This window comes from Arachis hypogaea, chromosome 5 (assembly GCF_003086295.3).
Source record: "Arachis hypogaea cultivar Tifrunner chromosome 5, arahy.Tifrunner.gnm2.J5K5, whole genome shotgun sequence".
In the NCBI taxonomy this organism is placed as follows: domain Eukaryota; kingdom Viridiplantae; phylum Streptophyta; class Magnoliopsida; order Fabales; family Fabaceae; genus Arachis; species Arachis hypogaea.
In genome coordinates this window covers 57,120,097-57,127,484 of record NC_092040.1, presented here as the reverse complement: position 1 = coordinate 57,127,484, position 7,388 = coordinate 57,120,097, and the positions used below count along the sequence as shown (strand labels likewise).

At 34.3% G+C, this 7,388-nt stretch overlaps 1 long non-coding RNA gene across 1 annotated transcript; it reads right to left on the bottom strand.

The window, feature by feature from the left end:
- Nucleotides 1–4,851: 4,851 nt before the first annotated feature.
- LOC112801610 (uncharacterized) lies at nt 4,852–6,859 on the bottom strand. The gene is made up of 3 exons (XR_003201994.3): nt 6,476–6,859; nt 5,356–5,462; nt 4,852–5,067 (listed from the first exon to the last, which is right to left on the bottom strand). It is a non-coding gene; the product is annotated as an uncharacterized lncRNA (long non-coding RNA).
- Between the last annotated feature and the right edge of the window lie 529 nt (nt 6,860–7,388).

Below are 7,388 nucleotides of genomic sequence, written 5' to 3'. Positions count from 1 at the left end.
AAAAAATTAAATTATGACTATCATGATTATTATTTCATGTTAATAAAAGATATTTTTTTAAAAAATATAGCTTTAAAATTACTAATGTTTCTTATGGTATTCAATTTTATTAGTAGATCTTTTTACCAAAAAAAAAAAGAGAATACCACAAAACGATAGCATTGTGGATGTGATTAAAAATATCAGTTACGTAACGTGAATAGAGATGCACATTAAAATGAACATGGAGATTCACGACTATAAACTTGATGTCCAAGTTTATTAATTTCTACATGTTTTAGTTTTTGCTACCAAGAGTATATATATATTTGAGTTTGTCTTTAGTTTATGAGTTTTAAGTTCAGTTAACTATTTATAAAGATGAGTTTTCTTTTTAGTGTTTTATCCTTACAAAAAATTAGGATCCATACTAATTTTATAAAATTCTTTTTCTATGTACTTGGATTATGTTAAAACCCAAATTATGTTTGAAGATTTTAGACAAAAAAAAAAGGTAGCAGTTGTTATAACTCATGTTAGTTTATGTTAATTAGTTTTATTTTCATTATCTTACATGTGCGTTATTCATAAATTAGGTTATAATTGTATGATCAAATAAAAACATTTGAGTATATTTTACAATAATAATAAGTTAAATTTATAGGTGAATTTTGGCTTTGAGGATAATGAGATGATTGCTTACGTTTTTTCGTTATGTTTTACGTTATTTATCTATTATTTATAGTCAAAAGCTATTAAATTTTATTCTGGTATATTTAATATTTAAGGTCATGGTAATAATTATTTCAAATGGTCCTTGTTAAAGAATTCTAGATAAGAGAAAATAAGCATGTTAATTTTTTTGTGACAATTACTGTTTTTAATTTTTATAAATGTTCAATTGTCTTTTTAAAAGGTGCAGTCAAATCTTCAATTTGTTGTTTTACTTTACTCCTCGGTTATTGTCTTTGTCTTGTTGCTTGGGACTTTGATTTACAACTATTGTGTGTATTTTATTTACGTTGTATGTTTGTTGCTGTTCAGTTTTCTTTGCCTATAGTGTTGTTGTTTCCTATTGTTTTCTTTAACTTCATATGTCCTAGTGTTATTATTTTGGTCTATAAATATTATAAACTTTAGGCCTTGTATGTTCTTTCTCTTCTTTGATTTTGAAAGATTGTGTCTTATTTGATTGTGTTCCTAGTCATTCTCTTAAATTTTTGTGAACATTGTCATGGACTATAGTGGCCATCTCTTGTGAACTTTGCACTTATTTGATTCAACTGGAACTTGTTTCGACCTCATACTTCATCTTTTCTTTTATTGTTTCTATCAAAGTTCTTTGATTCAGATTTTCTTGTTAGGATGTAATTGACTCTTTTTATGGCGCACTTCATTATTTTTGTACGTCATTGCTTAATTGTGATCCTACGCATCCTTTCAAATCCTTGCGAACCTAATCTGTGAGGTTACTCTTCTCTTCCTAAGTTTTGTATCATTTTGGGTAAAATCCGAGTTTGTTTCGATGTCACGTGCAATTTCTAGATATAGCAAGCGATACACTAGTTCTTTAGGACACAGCTTATCAATGCTAAAGTTCGAAAAATTGTAATTCTAAAGCTTGACATAAGATTGGTTGCTACCATGGATACAGACAACAGAACCAAGGAGATTACGAAGTAATATTGAATTTTGAGGAGATGGATGATCGAAGGCTTTGTATATCTGAGTTGTCTAGGGAACGGGAGTTAGTAAATGTCAACTGCATCATTTTAACACACCTATGTTATAACTTTTACACCCGATTATACTTTTTTCTCATGCTTGGGAAAAGGCAAAAACCATGTAACATTTTTTATACTGTATCAATTTTCGAGGGCGAAAATTTTTTCAAGGGGGGTAGAATGTAATATCCCAAGATTTTGTTTTGAAACATTTTAGATTTACCCTTATCAAAATACCTATTCTACCCTCATTCCTTTTATCAAACCCTAACCCTAATCTCAAAATAAAACTCACCCTCCCTCTTACACACATACACACACACAATTCAGAGAAAGAGGGAGAAGGAGCGGAAGCACAGAAAAGAGAAAGGGGAGAATGAGGGAACGGAGAAGAGAAAAGAGGAAGGGGAGGCTGTCCGTTGTCACTGCCATCGCCTTGGAGCACGCCGGCGTCGCGCCTCACCGACGTGGAGCCGTTGTCCCACGCGTCGCCGCCGGCGCTGATGAAGAGGGGAGAAAGTGAGACGTTGAGGCAGAGAGCTGCTGCTACGGGAAACGCGATGGAGGAGAGGACGCCGCCAGATCTTTCACACCTAGTTGCTACCTAACACGCCGTCGGAGACCGCTGTTCCCTCACCACTGTTGCGTCGCCGTTGATGAAGCTGTTGCCGCCGCCGTGAGCCGCGAACAGAGGAGGGAGAAGGAGGCGAGTTCGTGAGGGAGAAGAAGCAGCGTTGCCACCTTGCTGCCATACCTCCTTGCTATCGTCGAGCTGTCCGCTGCTAGTGTTGTCGTTCTGGTTCGCTCTTTTCCCTTGAATCCTTTTCACTTCCGTACCCTGCCATTCTGATTTTATTAAACCTTTGCTTTACCTTGGATTTTCCAGCACTATTTCTTGTTATCTTCCATTCAATTTGAATCCAATATTTTCTCTGGGTGCTATGATCATTGACGTTGTAATAAGAAATGGATGCTGCTGTTGTTGCAGTCGCAACTTTCTGCTGCCCGGTCCAAATCCTGTGTCTTTTCATTTCATTCTACATCAGTCCTCCTCACCCGTTAATTTCGCACTTCGAGTTTGGTCTCTTCGGTCCCTTAGGACCACGTTGCGAGTAGACTTTACATTTATAATTGTTTGATTGTGTATCTATAATTATTTTGACATATATCTATTATGATATTTGAATTATACTCACTATATTTGCCTTGAACGATTTTAAATTGATTAGAATAATTGATTTATTAAAATTAAATAATTCGTTTTTATGAAGTTTATACTTTCGGAACTATACATGAGACCATATATATATTTTTTGATGAAGTTTTGCATTATTTTAAATTGTTTGATCTTACTTGAATATCTATTTTTGAGACTATATATATTTTTGATGAAGTTTTGCTTTATTCTAAAATATTTGATTTTACTTGAATACTGTTTTTGAAGCGTCGAAGTATTTGTTGGTATTCACTTGGTTTAAGGATTGTGAAATATGTTTAAAATGTCTTATAATTGAAAAAGTATGATTGAAAAAGATTCTGATGAGAAAGTATAACATGATTTGATTTGATTCGATACCTTATATATTTTAAAGATCAAAGATTTGTTGTTTTTGAAATTATATGTTTTGAATTGGTTTGGGAGGCTCGTATTAGAAAACCGTAGTTAACGGCGATTATGACGTTAACTTAGATGCATCTAACTCAGACTCTAGCTAGCAGGGGTGTTGCTAGCCTAACGTGTAGGCCACACGTTAGATCTGTTATTCCGTACGGACACACTAAAGGAAAGGCTACCCATAGAGGTGGAGCCGCCCAAGTGTGGACTTTTGATTTGATTTTTGTATGAGAACTCCCTTATTGATTCACTTATTATTATTATCAACTACTATTTTCTAATTAAAATTACTTTGATAATAATATTTATATGGTCTTATGTGGATTATAGATGTATTGTCTAGTAACTGAGTTGCAAAACTCATCCCTTTTTCTAAAAATATTTTTCAGGAACAAATGCTTGACTATGTGAGACATCCTAATCAAGAGTCACGATCTGCAATGAGTTTATTTTTGTCAAATTTTTAGATGTATATGCTCTATATGTCACAGGCAGGATCCAACCATTCTTAATTATTTTAATTTTTTTTTGTTAAATATATATAACTATTTATTTTAGAACTTGTAAAATATTTGTAATTTTCTTATTCAACTTATATTTGAGTTTGTTAGACTTACTAGGGGGTTATTTTCCTAAGCGCCAATTATGGCTCATTTTGGGCCGTTACAATAAGCCCATGAATTGAGGAAATTGCCTGTATCTATATACTGGTTAGTCGTGTTCTGCTGTTTGGTCAATAACTCTTGTTTTTCTGCAGTATGAGTTAGGCCACACTGGTATATTGATTATTCAGATAGCATATGAGAATATAATAGCTTTTGGAGCTAATTTATAAGGGTTCTAATCTTTTAAATATCAAATAGGTGTTCTAGTCTGACTTAATGTGTCTAGTTTTGTTAGTCAATAATGCAAGATTTTCAGTGGTGGTGAGTTGGTGACTGCCACAACATACAACCACTTAATTAGAAGGATTTGGACTACCACCCACTGATTTTATTATTAGAACATGTGACGGAAGTCTGAACCCTTCATTGACACCAAAAAGGAACAACCTTTGGCACTTAATGGCAGAGAACTCAGATCATGCATTAATGTACTATATACAGTAGTACCGTGTCGTTGTAATCTTTCTAGGGACGTGTAGTCAAGTATTTCCATTTGCCATAACAAGTTAAGAACTGCATATATATATGCACTCTAGATATCTACTGAGTATTAGTTGATCTTAATTTAATGAAGCCAAATAATTAATATAATTATATAAATCCTCCCCTGCTAGGTCTTAACTTGTACCCTTTTTATGGCATCATAGAAATGTGAAGCTATTACTTTTTTATTCCATCATAGAAATGAAAAAAGAAAAATTTGCTATCCTTCATTTGTTAGTGAATTTGTTGTGTTCTTTGTCACATTGATCTATTTAAATATTATGTTTAACCGCTCTAGCTACTGGTTCACTGGTTTATAAGTTCAACCGATTCGATCGTGGTTGAACTGAAAAAACCGTTTTATAATAAAATAATAAATAAAATATAAATAAACACATTAAAATATAATTATAGTCTAATGTAAACTTTAAAATATCATTCAAATTAAAGTACTACATAAACTATAATCTCATTTAAATATAAATTCAAAAGTCAAATAACAAAACAACCAATCAAACATAAAATGGCAACTTGAAGATCATCACTAGAAATTACTGCTTCTATACCAGCTAATGGCAAGGTCATAAGCTCCTCTTGATACCTGCACAAATAACATGAGTTAACATTCAAAGGAAAAAGCAACATTGCACAGAAAAGCATGCAGAATTGCATGAAAAGAAACAAGTGTTCTACAAAAGAATGGACGGAAAAAATTGAAAATGAAAATTTCACCAGCAAACAAAAAGGATGTACAGGAGAAAATAGTGAATCCCAGATACAAAAAAATTAATAAAAAAGAATTCATGGTTCCTGGAATATAAGATAACACAAACAGCTCTAAGCAATTAAAAATATTTAGCAAAATTAATCAGGACAAAAGAAAATCTACCTCGTAGAAATAGGGACTTTTAGCAGCCAAGATAGGGGAACTGATATGTAATGTTTTAACTCTCACAGAGCGAACAATGTTCCAGTCTGCATCATCGGCTTGATCACCTACATTAGCAAAAACCAGAATTAAAAAAAAATTGTAAATCAGTGCAGAACCAACAACTCTCAAGTTCACAACAAACAACATCCAAAATTAAAACAAAATTATTCACAATTATTCAACAAATAACAAAATCCAATTCACTAAACAAAGCAAAATCAGTTCAGTAATCAGTAAATAACAATTATTAACCAAAGTTCACAGTTCAGTTTAGTAGGATCAGTTGAATCAGTTCACAGTTTCACACTACACAGTTCAAAGAAAAATAAAATAGGGAGACAGAGTTTACAGTTTCAGAGTTCACAGTTTCAGAGTTTACAGTTTCAGAGTTTACAATTTACAGTTTCAAAGTTTACAGTTTCTGAGGTAACATGCCATTTTTACTCCCTATAAGCAACTGGACATAAGAAACATTCTCCACCTTTAAGTTTCAGTTTGGCATATCCCATCTATATATCTAACTATCTAACTCATAACAAAATTTTCAGCCAAATTTTAACAAAGTTTCAGCACATTCTTAATAAAGAGTAACAAACTCTTCCAAATCTTTCTGATGTTAAGAATATTAGAAAAATAAATTCAACTTTTAGGAGCCAGTAACAAAATCTTGAAATTTGAACATCATTAAATACAGACCAAAATCATAATTAGAAAAATCAATGCCTAATCTTATTATTTATAAACATATTCAAAAAGGACAGACACTCACAAATTTAGCATGATTTTGAAGTAGAACAAGAATGAGGGCAGATGAAATCAATGGTAACAAGATGGTAAGGCACGACAGAAACAACAACAGAGGTAGCAGCACTGGCAGTTCAACAAGAGACTAAACATAGTTAATAAAAAAATTACCTAGAACTAGAAGCTGGAAGAAACAAACAATTATTCAATCATAGTTAATAAAAATTTATTCACGGAGCTTCACACTTCACTGACTTCACAGTTCACAGAGCTTCACAGAATCAAACAATGGTTCGATCGTAATCATAGATTCATAGTTAATAAAAAAAATTACCTATAAGAAGCCTTCAACAGATCATGCAAGATGGAGACAAAGACACCGAGTGACCAAGACAAGGAGCAGTGGTGGAGAACCTTCGAACAAGACAGTGGTTGCGGAGGAGCACCTTCGGCGGCAGCGTGGCCACGCGACGGAGGAAGGTTGCGATGGCTGAGCGATGGAAGGAAAGGTTGATATTGATGGCTGTTGCGCGATGGAGAGAGTGTGAGCGAGCAGACAGTGGCTGCTCAAAGGAACGACGGCGGCGGCACAAGGCGGTGGCTGGACGGAGGTGAGGTACGGCCAGGAGATCGATTGAGAGAAGCCCTACCCTGGACTGAGTGTAAGAGAGACAGAGAGTTCTGGAATGAGTGGAATCTGGATCTGGGCATCTGGCAAGGGAGGATGGGGTTAGGGCTATGTGCATATCCGCAGCTGAAACGGCAGCGTTTCGTTCTCCCCTCGAAAAACCGGCCGGATCACGGTTCGGTTCGACCGACCGGTTCCCGGCCGGTTCACCGGTTCAATTGCGGTTTTCAAATTCTCCGGTTTTGTTGACTGCCCGAGTCGCCTTTCTGTTCGGTTCACGGTTCAATCGGTTCGACCGGCCGGTCCGAACCGATTTTCAGAACCTTGGTTGTCAGAACCGAACAGGTAATCGAACCGGTAAAGTCACTGAGTCACTGGGTCATTGGTTCAACCGGTGGGTCACTGGTTGAACCGGTTGACTCGGTACTATGCAAATAAAAAATAAAAATAGTCAAAAACCTAAAATTAAATTTTGAAAAATACATATTTTTACTAATATTTTAAGAATAATTAAGTCGAATTCTATAAATAACTAATACAAAAATAGACATATAATTAGTTTATACTACTATATAGTATCTTAATTAGACACAATAAGAATAATAATCTATGAATTATA